This window comes from Pholcus phalangioides, unplaced genomic scaffold (assembly GCF_987345545.1).
Source record: "Pholcus phalangioides strain wild (caught in Gottingen) unplaced genomic scaffold, Ppha-v1.0 ptg000015l_1, whole genome shotgun sequence".
NCBI classification, from domain to species: Eukaryota; Metazoa; Arthropoda; class Arachnida; order Araneae; family Pholcidae; genus Pholcus; species Pholcus phalangioides.
The window spans coordinates 68,150,475-68,170,366 of NW_028301608.1; the positions used below are offsets into that span (position 1 = coordinate 68,150,475).

At 35.5% G+C, this 19,892-nt stretch overlaps 1 protein-coding gene across 11 annotated transcripts in view; it reads right to left on the minus strand.

Moving 5' to 3' along the window:
• Positions 1-19,892, minus strand: part of LOC149076594 (uncharacterized) — a 307,582-nt gene that overhangs the window by 11,701 nt on the left and 275,989 nt on the right. For 7 of the 11 annotated variants that reach the window (XR_016194076.1, XM_089244194.1, XM_089244193.1 and 4 more), the window contains one exon: positions 3,721-3,838. The exons of 1 other annotated variant lie outside the window; for it this stretch is intronic. The gene's annotated coding sequence lies outside the window, so the exon portion shown is untranslated. Of the gene's footprint in view, positions 1-2,351; positions 2,983-3,720; positions 3,839-9,202; positions 9,400-19,892 lie in introns of those variants that run through there. 3 more of the 11 variants (XR_016194077.1, XM_089244195.1, XR_016194078.1) reach the window with 2 other exon arrangements.

Sequence of the window (19,892 nt, forward strand, 5' to 3'; positions counted from 1 at the left end):
AAAGCAGGAAAGTAATTCTTTGCGAATGAAAAGGAAACAAAACTAAACAAAATGAAACGAATTTGAGAATATATCTCCCTGTTCCCCTCTTTAACAAAAAAAAAAAAAAAAACAAGAAAAGAAATGAATAAGAAGACACCGCAACGTAACCATCCTCCAAGGAGAAAGAGATCACCATCTCAGGAGGGTTAACTATGCACTTAATCGATGGTAATTCGAAATCGGAGCCTCTCCTTACACAATCTCCCTCCAGTTACCATCCTATGAATAATAGGCTTCGGCAAATTGCTGTTTTCTCTCCAAATTAGAGACGTGAAGAAAAGCCTTATTGGATTTAACACGTCCTTTACCCACAAACACTAGTTCTTCGTTAGTAAATGTTAGATGGAGAGGCAGAGGAATCGAAAGGGGGGGGGGGTGAAGGATAAAAAAGTTAGTGAGGATGGTGGAATGAAGATGGAGAACAGATTTCCTCCACCATTTCCATTATATCTCCTGTGTTCTGCCGAGAAAATTAATTCCTCTTTCTGCTTCTTCTCTTTATTCAACACTTCCAAGTACAAGCTAGAACACAGTGAAATTATGGAGAAGGCGTAAAAATAAAGGCTCGAGGTGAAGATCCTTATCATTTCCTCGCTAATTGTCGTTTATAGGCATTTTAACCGTCCATTAATGTTTTGTGAAACAAAGGAAGTCGCATTCATTATCTTCAGAACTAGCTTCTTTTCTCTCCACCACCTCCTTACAAAAACCTGATGTTCAGAAAGATCTTTCTCTAATTAAAATATCAGTCAATGTTTCATCCAGCCAAGTGAAACATTAATTTCTCTCTTGTATTCTCTCCCTGTTGAGTTGAGTACATGATTGTTCACTGTCGACTTGCTGTTTTTTTACGCCTTCTCTGAATGTTTCCATGTTCAAAAAACTTGGTGTTTTTAACAGTGCTCATGCAGTTCCTATCTCATGAATTTTTTGAATGAGCCAATGATTCTTTCATGAACTGAAATCGTTAGTCTACCCCATGAGACAACACAGAGATTTATTTATCTATGATTAAAAATCTGATTACAGAGGTAAAAATATTAACTGACGAAGCTTTTCAAATTAGCGAACAATTTGAGAAACACGTTCAATTTAGATTTGGCTCTGAGTGTTATATTCATTTCAATCATTGATGATGACAGTGTCAGGCATATTTTTTTGATGAAATTTCAAACATATTGTCTTCGTTACAGCACATCAAAGAAATATACTTTTTGGTTGTACATGCTGAGATGAACTTTGGTAATAAATTTTCTTTTTTGTCTCGCCGGAGAATCACCCTGGTTTTCTTGAAATCCGGGCAAACACACAAGTCAATATACCACAGACCACACAGACTATTTCTTTCCTTATTATAACACGTACAGTAGCGTGATGAGATGAGCAGAGACACGGTAGCCTCTCTTAACTCAGCGATAGGCTTCCAGGTGGCAACATATTTCTTTGATGTGCTATAATGCTAGTTAATGAGAAAATTTGTCTTCAGCTTGGAATATATACCATGCCAATACAAAATAATGACAAAATGAAGAATTCTGTGACATTCTTTCTCTATTTTAAAAAAAATGTTCAAGCTTTAGGCTAATCTTTAAACATTATTTATGTAAAATAGCTTTTCGAGTCACTACATACATCGTATTTCATACCGACCAACAACAAGTGTAGTGAGACGAAGATGAGCCATTAAAGGAATTTTATGAATATGTGGAAAAGAAAGAGGGTAAAGGCCGAAACATGTACTGCACTGATGTGACGTTATTATCACGTCACGTCAGTATAGTGTGTTTCGCCCCAAAGCGAATGGTGTACAAAAGGGTCAATTACACCAATCAGTCTTAGTTCGCAGAGGGTTTTCGATTTCATGATCTGCATTTTAAGATCTGATGATCATGGTTGAATAATTTAAAGTTTTCCAAAAGTTCGGTTTTACTTAATTTTGTTCGTGCATTTTAGTTCGCCTAACGAAAAAATTCAACATTATTTTGAAAATTTCAGGAACTTTTTCTTCTTTGAAATTTCAATTTTTTTCTCTCATTTGTTCTCCAGCAGAGGGCAGCACCTTTATTAAATTTCTTCTAGTGTTATTATTACATACATGTATTTTTGTTGGATGGATACCAGTGGAACATATTTTCATTTCCAAAACTCAAATACGATCTTTTTCACTTGAAAGCATGCACCTATTTGAAATAATAAACTTGTATGATATATATATGTCACGATAAATCTAATAAATCAGTTTATTATACATAATAACCGGTTATTATGCACACTTATCAATCGTCTTGGTAAGTTTGATAAATTTATACTTTTATCAGATATTAAGCATAAAACCCACATATAAGGAAACGCATTCAAAAACGCAAAATACTCTTTCAAACTTTTTTATATTTTTTTTCAAAGTGATTTGTTTAATAGAGTTATTTCTCTGTTTTTCATAAAAAGATACTCCTCTCATTACAAAACTATCCCTAAAATTTTGGATTGAAGTGAAATTACACTTCAAAATTATTTTCTTGGATAACACTGGTCGGACCCCGATAACAAATTTTACGATCATACCCAGATATGATGATACAATACATGTATGAATTGGCATGTATAGTATTATCATTTAGTACGACTTATGATGTTTACCGACAATGCGACTATTAGTTATTATGCATAATCACCGGTAAAGTGATAATTTTTGTAGTACTTATTAAATTTACCAACGACACTTGGATACTATGTATAATCATCAGTAAAAATGGTTAATTTAGGGAAATTAAACTTACCATTATGCATAATAACCAGATTTATCAAATTTATCGTAACACGTGCAACTAGCATATATCATACTTGTATAATATATTATAAAGAAAATGCAGCTGACAGGAGCACCCTAGTTGGTGCCAAATCACTCCACATTTTCAAGCAATTAGGGTAAAAATATGGAACCTAAATGAATTTTAATCGTCAGTAAATACACTAAAAATAGTAATAGTTAGCAGAATATCTTTATGTTTATTCCATGACAAACCTTTATCATTTTTTTGCGATTTGTTAATTTTATTCATATCCGTTTATAAAATATTTCTGAGATTTCATGTAAAGCAACCATATAAGTAATATGACATGAATGTCGCTCTTCACTTGTTAATACGAGATATACGGAAGACTGGAGATATTTATTATTTGAGATGTGGTGGAGATATTTATTATTTGAGATGTTAATTTTTTTTTTTTTTTAATTAACATCTCAAATAATAAATATCTTCACGGCATCCAGTCTTCCGTATATCTCGCATATAAGTAATAATATAACTAAAGGTTTTATAATCAATATCATCACACATTTCTATTCTAATCAGTAATCGCTCATATAAATATAAATATATATATATATTTATGAAAACCAAAAGAAATGGATTTTATCGATTCACGAAATCCTGAAAATTTATTACAAAATTCATTACTTCTATCAAGCTATTTTTTTTCAAACTTTATGTTGGTTCATATTGAAATAAAGACTTTCTATCTGTGTTTCCTCTTGAGTTCTATTTTAATTCATATTTTTACGCAAATAAAAGTTTCATATAAGGAAAAAAATCACTAATCAGGACGTAAGTAACTGGATGCAAATTAAAGAAAAAGTTATTAAAAAATGAATAAAAATAAAGACGAACATTCACCCACCTTTCGTATTTCGGATCACATATTTAAAAGGAAAAATCAATGTCCAGATTTTCATTACGTCCAATTGCTATTCATTCCGCATCGAATATTTTACTTCATTTTTTTCACACGCGTTGATCTATAGAATAAAATAGAAAAAGCAATAATAACGATAAAAACAAAGGAGCAAGGTTTGAAATTGAAAGTTACACTTATTGCTTTCGTTATCACAAGAAAAACACAAAGAAACAACATATGTTTTGAATATGAAATACAAGTAACATCTAATCTGTAATTCCAAGCAGCTACATTATAATTTCGAGTATACTTTATAATATGTATTTTTCAAGACAAGAAGATTTATTTTCAAATGAAAGCACATATATAAAAAAATACTTTTGTGCTTATTTTTGTTTCACTTGATGAATTGAAGGGAAAAAAAACAAAACAAAACAACAGTAACAAAATAATAATAGTAAAAAAAAACACGCTGACGCAAAGCAAATATTAAGTGCGCAAAAACCTTCACAGCTTCAATCACGGGATGGGAGCGGAATAAAACACGCACCAAAAATGGAAAAGAGAAAAAAAATTATTTAATTTTGGAACAACGAAATGTTGAAGAAAAAAAAAGAGACGAGAATGAGGTAGAATAACAGGGATGGAAGAAAAAAAATTCATTGACTTTAAAGCAGGTAATCTTTGAAATATATTCTCCCCAGAGTTACTCTGGTTTTTATGTTCCTTTTAAGCTTGTTTCTTTATGTATAATTTTTTTTTTCTATTCTAGCTGCTCTCCAATGACTCTACTCTAATGCAAAGTGGGGTTTATAAAAAATTGAGAGGAAAAAAAATCGCAAAAAAAAATTGAAGCAAAAAAAAATAGAACATGTTGTCTCCCAATTAGTAGAACGTTGTCCGTATCTCGGATTATTTTTTTTTACCCCCTCCATGGCACCAAAAAAAAAAAGAAAAGGAAAAAAAGAATTACTTGTTTTGTGTGAGTGTGAATGGTAGAAGAGTATGGGAAAGTTGTAAGGGTATCATTGTCTTGCATTTTACACCGTAACATGTCTATAAAGAAAAAAAAAGAGGAAAATTAGTTTTTTTATCCTCTCGAGTGGATGCGAAATTTAAGGAAAAAATTATATAGTGAAAAAAAGCCCCATGTTTTTTTAGAAGAAAAGAAATTGGTATTTGTTGTGTTTTTCTTGTAAGTAGTATGGGTGAAGTGGAAAAAAGTTTTTTTTTCCTCATTCTCTTCATCAGGGTAACATGCAGAATGTATTTTTTGGACGAGTAAAAAAAAAAAGTAGCTTTGATTCGAAAGTAATTTCGCCGTCATTCTTAGTTTTAATTTTTATGCATGAAAATTATTCCAAGACATTGAGATGGGACTAGATTCCGTGAGGAGTGGGGAATAGTTGTGTCTAATAGAAAAAAGAGACGGACGGAAACGCTCATTTATTTGTAACATCTTTTAATGGTGTCCTCTTGTGTGTCTTGTCCCTTCGCCCTTTATTTAACGAAGAAGCCTTTGTATATCTGAGAGCTGGATATCATTTAGACCATGGTGTCTAATTTTTTTAACAATTAAGATCTTCCTTAGAAAATGATTTCGTCTAAAATTTTTTGCATGGTGTAATTGGTTTTTCCCCTCCTGAAATCCAACGAACAATATTTGATTTTAATGGTCAAGTATAGGGTCAGCGATATAAGACTATTAATCCCTTTGATGTTAAAAAAAACAAAAACTTTTCTGTATTAAATTATTCATATGCATTATTCAAAACATGGTATTTACTAAGAATTATTGTATATTTACGAATTCCTTGTCGGTTAAAAATATGGCAGTTTCAAAATTTTAATACTGAACCTCTAATCTAGTTAGTCCGAAGAGATATGCCGCAGTACTTTAGGATGCCATGCGATTATTTAAAAGTGTCGTGAAATATTTTGAGCATAAAACTACACCGCATATAGTACTAGATATACGATTCCCAACTGGTACATCACATTCGTTGAGGGTATCATTGAAATTTAACAATAATCATCTAAAATGAAATTCTGCTTTCAAGAAATTTACTTGGTATAATTTTTCTCAATTTAATTTATAATGGCTAAAAAATTGACTTTAAAATTTTTATTTATTCATTTTTTTGATTAGACAAGACAACAGAAAAACAAACAAGACAATAAGGCAAAAAGACAATAACAAAACAAACACTATTTGACCCAAAGGATTCTGATCCTTCTAACAAGATTCACGATAACATTGAAATGTACAAAATCTAACAGTGACACTTGAAAATCAATTAAACTTGAAATTAAATATTTTTTTTAATAATCTATATACATAAAATTGATTTTCTGTCTGTGTGTGTGTGTGCACGTTCTCTATACAAAATACAATTTTAGATCGATCGTCACCAAATGGGACCCGACTTGAACGATAGGCTACTTTAAAATTTCGTCAGAGCAAGGCAAATGCCCGAAATAGGTGAAAAACTGTCGGGAAACAATGGTTTTTGGGCCTCAACAATCACTTTAGGCACATTTACTTTGGTTACCGTGGTTCCCTAGCAGTGCGCTTCAGACGTGTATATGCCTTTACAATGGTTTGTCACTTCCTTAATCCTGTCAGTATATGTATAAAAGTTTATGCCTTTATAATGGTTTGTCACTTTTTCAATCCTTCCACAAATTGCAGAAAGCCCGGGCAGCCCCGGGTATTATAACTAGTATTACATAAAGATTGCGAAAAGATAATAAACATTCCTGAAACGAAACTGGATCGTAAGTTGTGAAACGATGTCCGGATTTTTTAGAAATAATCTATTCAATTTTTTTTGAACATTTTCGTGCCACAACTGGTTGAAAAACTTAGACTCATGTAGTTAATTTCGCACAATTTTTATAACATTTGAAACTCTTCTAATATACAGGGTGAATAAGAAGTCCTGGACACATAGTAAAAATTAATAACGAATCAATGTGGATGTGATCAGGGATTGTTTTATTTGTTTTCTTCCGTTTTCATTGCTCTCATTATTGCAGTTTTTTAAATTGCCATAAACATTAATTATGTTATGCACGTTTATGTGTTATGGCGAGTTTTTCGTATTACCGCGCTACCTGTGAGTCAAATCTGAACTTTTTTTTTTAATTTATTAAAAAATATATATATGTATCTAAGTTGATGATGTATCTATCATGATTAATATTTTCTTGCAAACTGCACTTTTTCATATCAAGTGGTTGATTTGGTATTAATTTTTAAAATGTGTTCAGGACTTGTCGTCTACACTGTACTATACTATTTTTTTTAGAAATCCCTATAGAAAATATTAAACGAAAAATAAAAGATCGATTAATGAAGTGCAACACCTTTGATCAGTAATCAAGAAAGATATCGCTTACATAAAGTTTTTAGGATTTCCAGAGAACGCTTTAAACAAAATTAACAACGAGTAAAACATTTAAATCTAGTCGAGAAACTGAGGTTTTACTACCATTTATCAGATATTTATTACACAAAACTCCCACAAACAAGGTTCGGCAGTAGAATAGCTGGTATGTATTTTGTATAAGAAGCGGGTTTTGAATGAAAATGGAGGAATTTCGAAATGGCGTTCGTATAAGAATCTCGCACGTTAAACTCTTCCGTTTCCTTTTTGAGGATACGATGCTCCCTCCCCTCCTCTGCCTCCTTTAAATATGAATTTTACTTCGCTCCACTTTTCTTGGTAATAGCGAAAAATGCAAAATATTCACTTTAAACATTACCAAAAAATAAGAAGCGTTTTATTCGTTGCAAAGCATTACTAGCGTTCGTTTTGTGAGAGGGATTGGAAAATGACGGTAGTGGTGGTGGTGGGAGAAAATGGCCTACCCCGAAATTCCGACATCTGAAACTCGCTCGTTGACGTATTACACCCAGACACGCCAATATTTACTAAACTTAGAATTTTCTTAGGAACATGAAATTTGCTATTTCTCTCTCTCTTTCTTGCTCTGCTCCTCGATCATTTTCGGGAACTGGAAAACGTGAAAAGTGCCGCAATAGAAAGAGATGGAAATAAAGGTAAAGAGTATAAGGGGAAAAAATATATTATATTGAAGTAAAAGATGGTTGGAGCGTTAGAGTATTTTCCTTAGCCCCTCGCTTTTCCTTACATCATGGCCTTCATCATCATGAGGGCGTTTCGTGCAGCGAGAGCTGTTTCTTATTTCTCGTTTTCGTCCCTCTTGCATCGAATTTTCTCGAAAACTCTCCAGAACATTTTGCAGCGGGCATTTCTCCCTCATTAAACAGAGCATGGAAGGGATTCTCCAGAGTGGAGTGAGCGAGAAATAAGGGAGAGAGATTTCCCCTAGTAGTACGTAACGTGGTGTGTGGCAGGGAAGGTCCATATGATGATGCGTTTTCGATTCCCTTCAAAACCCTTACGTGAGGTGAGCAATCAGACTACAGAGAAAGGCTAGAAAGAGAGAGGGAAAGAGAGAGAGAACCCGATCCTCTGAACTTCATTCAAGACATAGCGTCAGAATTCAACGGTTCGAATTCATTAAACGTTGTTCTCTTGGCTGTGGGCACCTCGCAATCTTCCTCCATTCTACTCTTCCCTTTCGACCGTATTTCCGAAGCACCATCTACCCTCATCGCCCATTATCCGAGCCTGCCTTATTTCTGCGGTCATTACCATAAACGTGCGAATTCGTACCTGGGCGTCGAAATTCCAGCAGTGGAAGATCCCTGTGGCCACCCTCTTTTCTCACCCCCCCCCTCTAATATATAATTGAATCCCCGGAGTCTATGTGCGTGTGTGGTGGTGGGAGAAGCGACGATTCATCTGCGAGAGTTTCGTTGTTCGTATGATGTTGGCTGACGCTCCGAGTTGGTTTGAACATGAGAATGTTCCTTGGGCATCGGTACAGCTTATCCCAGCTGCTCTCCACCACTAAAAGTCCTAACTCTGCACTCGAATGGTCTTCTGTGTCACTCTAACTCTTTATCTTTACGAGCTCGTGCCGATCCACCCCGAACTGGACCTTTCTGATCACGACATATCCGTCTGTCCTCTCTCAGATGGTTCAAGATGTTATTCTCTGAATGGACCTTACACAAAATCACTCTGTGCATGAGAGTCCGGCTATTTCGAAATATTTTCAAATATGGCAGGATTTTTGCCAACCCATGAAACATCGATGCTAAACATTCATGCCTCGATTTACAAAAGTTAAGAGGATGAAGTCTATTCTATACCCAGCGAATTCCTTATTCGGTTGTGGAGAAGTGTCTTGAGATCGGTTTGATTGGAGAAACTTTTTTTTGATTTAAAAAAAAAAAACAGGCAGGACTTTAACCCGGTACTTACATAACATGATAATTCAGGTATCTGTCACTCTAACCTTGAATATTGAAGACAGATGGAAGTATCGCACGAAAAACACATAATTCTGACAATAAAAATACGTTTACGGGCAACACACATATACTCACACAAAATGTAGTCAATTTGTTAGAAATTCCCTAGAGTAAACGCTGTGGTGGTCGAGTGGCTATGGTGACGGACTCGCTTCGCGAAAAGCAGTTTTCGAACTCCACCGGTGCCACAGTGGTTGGCGGCTGAAGTTGTTTTTCTATGGTTTCTAAATTCGAGGCGCGAATGCGAGCCGATCTCCCCGTTAAAAACAGGCCTAAAACGGTACAGATATTCAATCATTACACTTCACTTACAATTTAAAATATAGATGGCAGCACTGAAATATCAGACACATCACCAGATACGCACTCGGACTGTTAGGTATACATGCATACTTCCAGCCCCTCATTTCAGTAGTAAATTGCCCATGGTGATAGACCGGAGTTGTGCTCGGTTTGAAAGAAAGATAAGAAAGTAGTGACAGTCTCGGGATTCAGCCGGCCGCGGTACGTTGAAGTGGTTCTCCACCAATGTTGCGGTGTATCAAATAGCCTAGCTGGAATTTTTCCCCGACACAACCACGTCCTTAGGGACACTGTGCTAAAATTACTTCGGTGACAGAGCCTGGTTGTATTTGGTTTACGCCCCCCCCCCCTGAAGTATCAAGGAAACAATTTTTTTTCCATCGTAAATCATACTAACAGAGACTGCATCACAGACAGAAAAATTATAATGCATGGAACTGCTTGGTGACCCAAACATCTCATCAAAGAATAGTATGTTAATTGATTATTTGGCAAAGGATCTAACAAGTGTTTATTTTCCGAATGATCTGCAGTACCGCTAAAAAACCGTTATGACGAGTACGGCTCGTAATGAAAATATCACTATTCCGAATAATTAGCAAGTGATTGTCAACAGCTAATGCAAAGATATAAAAAATATTCGCTTCCCGGGCCCTAACACTAGTCACGCCGGACCGTAAATGATTCGCAGGTTCATTTTTCTCATTAATTTCCCGTTAGTTGTGTGTATGACCGAGCCTTTCACTTACACAAAAGTGATTTACCGGGCCGCGGGCTTCCAAAGGTTGAGAAACACTGGTTTATAGCGAGTTAACTATAAATGAAAATCTGAACACATTCGCTTGAATTTTCTAAACTAAATTTATAGTTAACAAAACTTTTATAAATAAGGTTGTTATCTAAAACCCTGGGGAAGGCGGCGTTGATCAAGAAGCAGGGGGGGGGGAGATTAACCACTCTTAAAAGCCGAATAATATGGGAAAAATTGGTCTGGTGTGTAAGATATAGGACGATCAGACGAACCTACACTTCCGCACCACAGTGGTCCAAATCGAGAAAGTAGCTGGAAAAAAAAACCGAAGTTTTTTCGTATTTGGGGAAAAAAACTATATTAGTGTGTAGAGAAATGCCTGGTTTATCTTGAGGTGTAATTTATTTTGTGATAATTGCTGACAGGGGAGCATCCGAGAAGCAAAGTAGGGTTACGACTCATTGAGTTGGATTTCCACTGAAATGTGATGAGAAACTTGACTTTTCTACCTTATTATTGCTTACAAGCTTATTATGAACACTTGAATGAAAACGTGAAAGAAATTTGTCATTCATTTTTATATTTTTTCTTTCGGTTCTTTGCTTTTCCAGCTCCGTGTAGAATATATTGTTTTGAAAATAGTACTTTTTTTTTTGGGAAGTTTTCCGTACTTTTGAGTAGTTTTTTGAGTACTAAATGTGACTTACGAAGAAAGTTCATTTCATCTTTGTTCAACAGCGTAACTTCTTTTCGGATGTTTTACATGTTGTGGGCTAATGTATTGTAGGATTCATTGCAACCCCTAGTCTCCTCTTTTCTTGAAATAAATTTTTGAAATTACTTTAGGTATTACTCGCATAGCGCTAATCGTGGGGTTTTTTTTTTATAAAGTCTACAGATCTATTGATCAAATACATTGATTAAAAGTCCACACACACAAAATTTAAACATTACCTCGAACTTGGAAGTGTCCAATTTCATTTAAATATAGAAATGTTTCATAAAAGTCAGCATTTAAAAAATTTAAAATCATGCAACAAGGCCCTAACGTGCTTTCAAGAAAGGAATTCGTCACGATTACATGGAAGAGTCGATAAACCATGGAATAATTCACTGGGATATATTGTTCAAAAAACCTTGGTACTATTATTTATTTCAATTCATTAATTCACACATTCTGAATACGAGAAATATATTATTATTTTGAGTACAAACAAGCAAAGACACTGAAAAAATCCCCGAGCCATTTTTTGGAGGCCCTACCTACTACTGCTACACCACCCCCCCCCCCTCCCCGCGGAACCCCCAACGAATCGGTACATGCGGGAATGTGCGTGTACGTGTAGTGAAACTTGACGTGAAGTTTTTTGTTTCTCTGTAATGCTTGTTATGTGTAGTGCTGCCATCTGCCACCAGTTTTTCTAACTATGAGTGAAGTGTTATGATTGAATGTTTATCGTTGTAGGACTGTTGCTCTCTGTGGCGAGACTTTTTAACGGGGAGATCGGCTCGCATTTGTGCCTTGAAGTTGGGAACCACAGAAAACCACCTTCAGCCGACCACCACTGTGGGGTTCGAACCCGGATCCTCGCATCACACCACCACAGCGACCAAAAAGAATTCGAGTGGGATTACATTGATATTCGAACCCATAACCTTCAACTCACAAACCCCGTACTCTAACCATTACACCGACTGGCACATGATTTTAAAATTATCGATATTGATTGATATTATTTTTTATACTTCTTAGCATGTGTGGATCTATATTTTTGACGTGGATCAAAAAGGATTAAAAAAAATATGCGTTAGTTTTTAAAACAATATTTTTCTTCATCCTAAATTCTCTAAATGGACCACTGTGCATCCGACACACCTTGAATCCGTGCCTACCTTGGGATAGAGATAGATCTCTTTCTCTCGCTTTCTCTCAGTGAGCTTCTATCTTGGGGGAGGGGAGTTGCTATATGCATGCCAATCTCAACATCATGAGCCCTCGGGCAAAGGGATGTTCTGGGGGCCCGATACTTAGTTGAAAGTGACAATTTACACAATTAAATTTTTATTCGCGAAGAACATAGTACCAGATTTAATTATTATGTTGGCCTTCTACAAGAGTCACGCATTAAGATGAGGCTAGGTTTTACGGGCAGCTCTGACGTAGTTCCCTGTATCCTAGAAGATTTAAGCAGTTTGTCCAGATGGACGTGGGGCCATTGTGGAAGAGGCCAAACAATGCTCGAACCAGGCCAGGCGCATTCTCTGTCACCGGCAATGCTCTTTTCTGGGCAGATCTGCTGGATCCTGGCAGTAGTAAAATTTTTCCCCACAATATTTCACTTGAAAGCTTTATTTGGAGACAACCGATTTTTTTCCACGGCTCTCTATGGACCCCCTTCACTAATTCTCGTGACTCCCTAATCGATTGATTTTTACCCGTGCCCCCCCCCCTTCCCATAGAATATCTCCGGACCGTAATGGTTGAAAACCCCACTGTTCTAAACTATTCTTTGTACACAAATTCCTGCTTGGGCTTTTTTCGCAAAACTCATGAAGAGTTTCTTCAAACAAACATCATACGCACATCTCACAGAAAGTTTCCGTTTCGTGCTCATTATTCTCTCTAAAACTCTCTGTTTATGTGTATATCTCCCTCTCTATTTTTATTCCTATTCTTCACCATTGTTCCTCTCGACCACGTGTAATGAGCGCGATGCGAAACGTTAAACAATATATGGGCAAATTCGGAAATGAATGATGGCGTATGAACCGATGGCACACAACAGGGTGTGGGAAATACTTCAGATCCCAATAAAATTCCTGGTTTGAAGTGAAGGGAATGGGGGAGGTTCTCGGGGGGGGGGGGGAAGAAAGAAAAGAAACACGTCAAAAGTTGCAACATCCACGCGATATTTGACACGGAATTTTTCAATTAAGCTCGAATTTCTCTCACCTGTGCTGTTTTAGGGGGGAATTTTATTCTCTGTAATTTCAAGCTCTGCTTGGAACATGAGGCTCTCTCTGAATTACTATAATATTCACAAAATACGTGTCCATCCGTGGTGTAAAAATTGGTTGTGGGGGGAGAGGAAATTGCATTGTATTTTATGTTGCGGCAAAAGAAACAAGCGTCATATAATATAGCCGAAAAAATATTTTTCATGACGTGGTGAGTGATTGGAGATTTATATTTCTGTAAAAAATCACTTTTCAATTTCAATTGATAGTATCTAATGGGTGATCAACAAGGTATCCCGAAAATTCATAAATAGTTTAAAAATTCATAAAAATTGAAGGGATTCATTCACATACCTGAACGCAGTTTGCGAAAAAAATTTTCTCACGAAAAGTTTTTTTTTTTGGTATAAAAAGTAAGTTTAAATTTTTGTTGATAGAGGACGTTGCTTGCGCAAAAGCAAATCACTGCAAGTGTGCAAATCAGTCATAAAAAATGCAGATTGTGTACGATTAACACAGGGGTCCTCAAAACATTGAATGCGGACCAAATGTAGCCCTCCGAGATTTGTTTCTGTCCCGCTGACTCCCTTTTTTCAAATAACTACTTTACATTTAAAAAACGAATAAATTCTAAAAAATAAAAAGTAAATTCGCTAAAAAGAGAGCTCTGGCCAACTGAAATCTACCTGTGTAGGTGTGAGATACTTTCCAGATTCAATAATTTAGGCTGTGCATTCTATACATTAATAGGGCCGGCCGTCGGTCGCAACGAATTCAGAGGCCAAATTCAGCATCCAAAGGGAATAAATAGTTACAAAATTCAAAGAAATGCTAAGAAATACCTGAAAGAAATAGTTTTAGAGTTATTAAATTTTTTTCCTAATTTATGAAAATCTATAATTAGTAAAAAATAGTTACAGAATTACTGAAAGAAATAATTACGGAATTGTTGAAAGTAACTTTCAGAGTTGTTAAAATTAATTTCAGAATTTTAAAGAGTAAGTAAAAAATAATAATTCATGAAAAAATTGAGAATTTTCAAAAGAAATAATTTCTTAATTCATTAAAATTTAAAACGAATGAGAAAGCAATTTCAGGTTTGTCGGGAAAATTTCAGATTTTGGGTAGAATAAATAATCAATATAAAGAATGAAACAAAAAAATAATTAAAAAAATATCGGATAATGAATAAACTAATTAATGAAAGTAAACTATTTGAAAATTAATTTAAAAAAATCAAATTTAAAGAAAAAAATCAATTCAGAGTAAATCAGAGTAGCCTATTCAACAATTTCGCGAACCCTGTTTAGTAACCGATAACGCCGCAGTATAAACTGGTGGCTCTCGCAGGCTTCATGGAAACTTAAATTTGGCCCGCAATGGCTGAACGGTTGAAGACCCCTAGATTAATAGCTCATTTCTGAATTTTCCTGTTTCTGGTGCTTAGATAAGGTTTTCATAGAGATGTTGAAATTGATGGATAAAGCACTACTATTGGTGAAGTTGTTACATCTCAGCAACGAATCACCGGCTGAAACTTTGCGGTTGTTTCGGACACAGAAGAGATTGAACAAAAGTTCAGGTCTACGCACTCATACTACAGCGCCCTCTAGCGACAAAAAAATTGAACTCATTTTTTTTCCGTACCAAAAAAAAAACCATAATAATAATATCCACCATCACACAATGTAAGAATAACTTTTCCACAAACCACATTCAAGTATTCCTTCAATTTTTACGAATTTGGTTAACAGAAATTCCCGCGTTTTTGTAAAGAACTATAGGCCTACGGGGTGGGTTGAAAGTCCATGTACATTTAAAAGTTCAATTACATTTAAAAAATATATAAGAAAAAACTTATAAAAATATACAAAAATCAGCCAATTGATACGAAGTGTATTTGTTATGGTTTGCACTGAAATACATATTATTGTGGCAAAGAGGATTTATTAGCAGTAGTTCAAAATTACACTCACAGATAGCGTTGGCAATGTATGTTGGGAAACTCGACATAACACATAAAATGCAACACAAAAATTGCATAATTAATGTTTGTTACGATTTGCGTTGCATGAACTACAAAAAACATTTCAATATGAGCACCTTTTGTAGCTTGGGCTACATCTAAATCAAACTGTTTAGTATGTATTAATTATATAATTAGTATGCAACTATTTGTAGTTCATCAAACTGTTTGTTACATCACCCCCCCCCCCTCAATTTTTTTTCTTTTCATTGTCCTCTTCCTCCAAACTCAAGCCAAACCATTGGATCCTGTACCAAATCCACAGTTACTACTGCCCCCCCCCCCAGACCATTCCATCGTCCCACAAGGGGCGATATTGTTCATTGTGGGAAACACTGATCTAAGCGATTCCCAATTTGGCCTACGTATCTAACAACTTCAATTGGGGGAAGAGTCTGAGAAGCACTTCCATGTATTCCTGTCTATAGTTTCTCGATGTTGGCTACACATAAGGCGTAAACTTTGTCTTAGACACGGGACTCGAACTGGAATGGGGCAAAGGCGCAAACTGCCCCGGGTGGCAAAGTTTAGTAAAGCAAAAAAATTGTTTTTATAAAATCATCGAATTTTTACAGTGGAGGTGGTGACAAAATCCTTTTTTCCCTGTCTCACAAAAATTCTAGTTACTACCTTGCTTTGTCGTATCCCCCACAAGACGAAATCAAGAGGCCTTAAATCGGGAGACCGAGGTGGCCGTAATAGGGGTCCCTCTCGACCAATTCATCAGTCAGGGAATTCTTGATTGAGCGAATCTCGAACAAATTTTTCCGAATGCGGTGGAACACCATCTTGCTGTCAAAAGATATTTGAAGGTTTTTAACAGCTGGCCTATTTAGGGGAGAGAGAAAAAACAACTTTCCTTGCGGGGAATCGAACCAACGCCCTACACCACTAGACTACAAAGGCAACGAATATCTCAATCTTTTCTTGGAGATCGTGTGCATTGAACGGGACCGTACATGGGCGGTCGGACCTAACTCAATTGCCGGCCAAAGCTCACAATTGATGACACTGCCACCAGATGGCGACATATCCAAGGATGATGTTTGGTTGCAAATGAGGAATTTGTGAAATAGCAAGAGTTCGAATCCAAAAGTTTGTCGAAATAAACCTCCTTTGTTGCAGTATAGGCTCAGGAAAAAAGTTTCATGCAACGCAAATCGAAAAAGAAATATTAATTACGCACTGTTTGTGTTGCAGTTTTTTTTTGTAATAGCGTCATCGAAATTTTAAACAATTAAAATTTATAAAAGAAGCTACGTTATGATAAATAAGTTAGAATAAATTCGCTTTTTGTGTCAATTGATTCATTTTTTGTTAATTTTTAAAAACATATAATAGATAATTTGTAAAAATTATACTTCCTGGAAGTGCAGTATGTTCTATGGGCCTGATAGAGTATGTATGTTCGTTTATACACGAACATATATGTTGTTCCTTTTAGTTTTGCTGACTTATCATCAGTGTTTATCACCAGAAAATCACTTGATGTGGTAGGCCTGCGTTATAGTCGGTTTCAGATGATAGTGTTTATCACCAAGCCGTGTTTCTGAAACACTTTCAGTTACGTTTCCTTTAGAAAACATGTGATACATTACACAAATTGTTACGTTTAACAATCACTAAAAATTTGTGAAAGCTTCACGTAATTTATATTTAAATATTTGATCGTTATATGTTGTTTATTATTCCAGGCAAGTTTCTTAGTTATGATCTCTTAAATGTAGTTTTTATGTATATATTTCAGTAAATGAAATAAAGTTTTACCCAAAAAATTTGAAACTTTTAGATAAAACACATGTACACGTCTCCCAGAAGTTAATTTGGAATAAACCGCTCACAAACTAAGATTTATACATCAAAGCACAAATCTGTTGATAATGTATGTAAACGAAATAAAAAGTCCCCTTCCAGATATATTTCATTAAAAAAAAAATCACATTTTTATATGTGGAACATTCAATGTCAAAAATACGCTGTTAGTGGGAAATGACGCTCCCCTTCTGAAAGAAAAGTAGTGGAGATAATGGAATTCCCCCCCCCCCCCTCTCGCATATAGATTGGACCTAGAGTATAGCGAGAGTATTCGAGTATATGTTCCCTCTTTGTCGAGTCGTGTTGCCTGTCACACATTAGGGCTGTACCTGAAAAGTAGGAATATTAATTTCGTCATCACTACCTAGTGTCTGTGTTCTCTCCCGGTCATTTATTACAGAGTTGTTAGAAGAGAAGGGGAGAGAGAGAGTATATATATACCTAAGTTTAGCACCTTTCCTTCATCCTTCATACGAATTGCGAGTCTTGTCTCCCTCTACACATCGTGCCATTCCCATGACAGAATCGGTACACTACCATCACCATCATGCAAAACTAATCCTGCAGTTGGCGTGATTTCAAGTCATTGGGGGCTTAAATTTCTAAATGGCAAGAGAGAGGGATTAAGTGAGTGGACGGAGAGATTCGTGTGTGTGTGTGTGTGCACTGTTTCGTGTGGGTGGACAAGTGTTTCGTCAAATTCGATTCGTGACGGTGGAGCAGAAATGAAAAGCAACCGTCCACCATGAAGCCTCTGATCATCATCCTCTGCTTACGCGTAAAGGTATCAACATCAGGGTTATGGGGATTCCATTCGGCACTGAAAAAAATGAATAAATCTAAATTCATTTATTTTGAGAAAGATGTTCTCTCCACTTGTTAATACAAGATATACAGGAAAAACTGGGTAATTTTGTAGAAATACTGATTCTTGGAAAAATCACATCCGGCCATCTGATGCGAGAATTAATGCATATTCAAAAAATATTTTGACACGAAATTATTTCAAACATTGGAAATGACAAGATTTGACAATGTGCGTGACACGCACGCACATTCTGACATGTACCTATTCGTTCGAGGTTCCGTAGAGGAATGTGGTCTGGACGACGTGCATGTGCGGTGTAGTAGTAGCACAGTAGCATTATATAGCAAAATGAACAACTTATCTCTTCGAAGGTAAAATGACATTTTTGTCTCAATGATGAGAGACCGTGGTTTTCAGGACAGTCAGGAAAAGAAAGGGAAGGTATAAAGTGAAGGATTTTTAATTCAAAGAATTTTGAAGGGGATGTTTAAATTTTGATTATGTTACAAGCAAAGGGCCATGAAACATTACAAAAGTTGATAATAGCCTCTTCACACATGAACCAAAACTGACTATTAATTTTTTTTTTTGTTTGATTAGGGTTTATTGTACGTTAAAATGCCCTTTAACCCTTTATTTGGCCGAGTTGTTCTCAAAAGGACATGAATGTTTGTTATAACTTTCAAATAAAGTTATTTTATATTTTAGGCTTGTTTCCGACTCCTAAATATTCGATTTTTACTTGTGAGTTGTTCATGAAATTTCTATAATTACTAGCAGAATGGCTCAAAGGTGCACGTCGACCATTTCTTGACAAGCCAAGCAAGAACGATTTTGATCCTTGCATTTTGGAGGGAAATACCATGTGTGGAGGAGACATATTGTTGTGCATTTTTTAACAATAATAGAGAAAAGTTAGTTGGCACAACAATAAATGACATTTTTAAACTAGTCTATGTAAATCATATAAATATATTATGTTCCCTGAAGTGCAACACCACATATTTTTTTAAACACAGGCAATAATTTTTTTCGTCATATAATAGCATTCAGGGTTCCTCATTTACTTAGTATAGCACCTAAAATTTTTTCTCCTCTGAATATCTCAGTACTTGCCAATTAAAGAGTAAGTTAATTAACTAATTAACTTGGGTCGATGTCCTTACTAAGACCATTTGAGTTGGGTACACATATATGCTCCTCAGGTCTTAACTTGAAAAAAAAAAAATGTTATCAAACACCATTCAAAACCGTTAAAAATGAGGTATACAAATGTGTACTTCTGAAACGAAGGATTGTGAGCAACCGACTAGTGCATGTGAATGCTGTTTGCAGTGAAATGCTTGCCATAGTAATATGAATTTAATTTTCGGGTATATAAAAAAAAGATTTTTTTTTACACATAGATGAGACGTTGTACCCTAAAACGAAGACAAAAGCAGCAAAAATTTGACACAAAAAGTTATATTACATATTAGACATTTATGCACAAATTTTGCACCTTTTGTAGTTCCGGATAAACGATACTTATTTTCAGTCTATTCTGTTATTATAACAGAATAGACTGAAAATAAGTATCGTTAGCTACCGCAATCCATATAACAGTTATATGGATTGCGGTAGCTTCGGTTATTAGTGGGATTAGTCTTCAAGAATTCATCGTTAACCACATACAAACTGTACAGCGACATCTATGCCAGAAAATTTGAACTTTTTATTTTAGTTTTGCAAATAAAATTATTGTTTATGATGACGAGCCAGCGTTCAAAATCATTGATGGTACGCTGGTCCAAGAGCAGTGATTAAACAACCGGTACACCGAGAAACAAATTGTGGTGGTCCGCGGGACCAGTAGCAATAAGCCCTCTCCGAGGTAATACATTGATCAGGAAGAATATCCTATGCGAGAACCACCGATTCGCAATCGTTTTATATTGTCTCACATTTGCTGTAAAAAATATTCAGAAAACCGCGTCTCTGCTGAAATTTAAAAAAAATTATGAGCTAAACTGCATTATATACAATATGTGTACCAACTGGTGCTTTTAGCATCCATTCGATGAATCAATATTTTTTCGACATTTACGTGCCATCCTAATCTCTT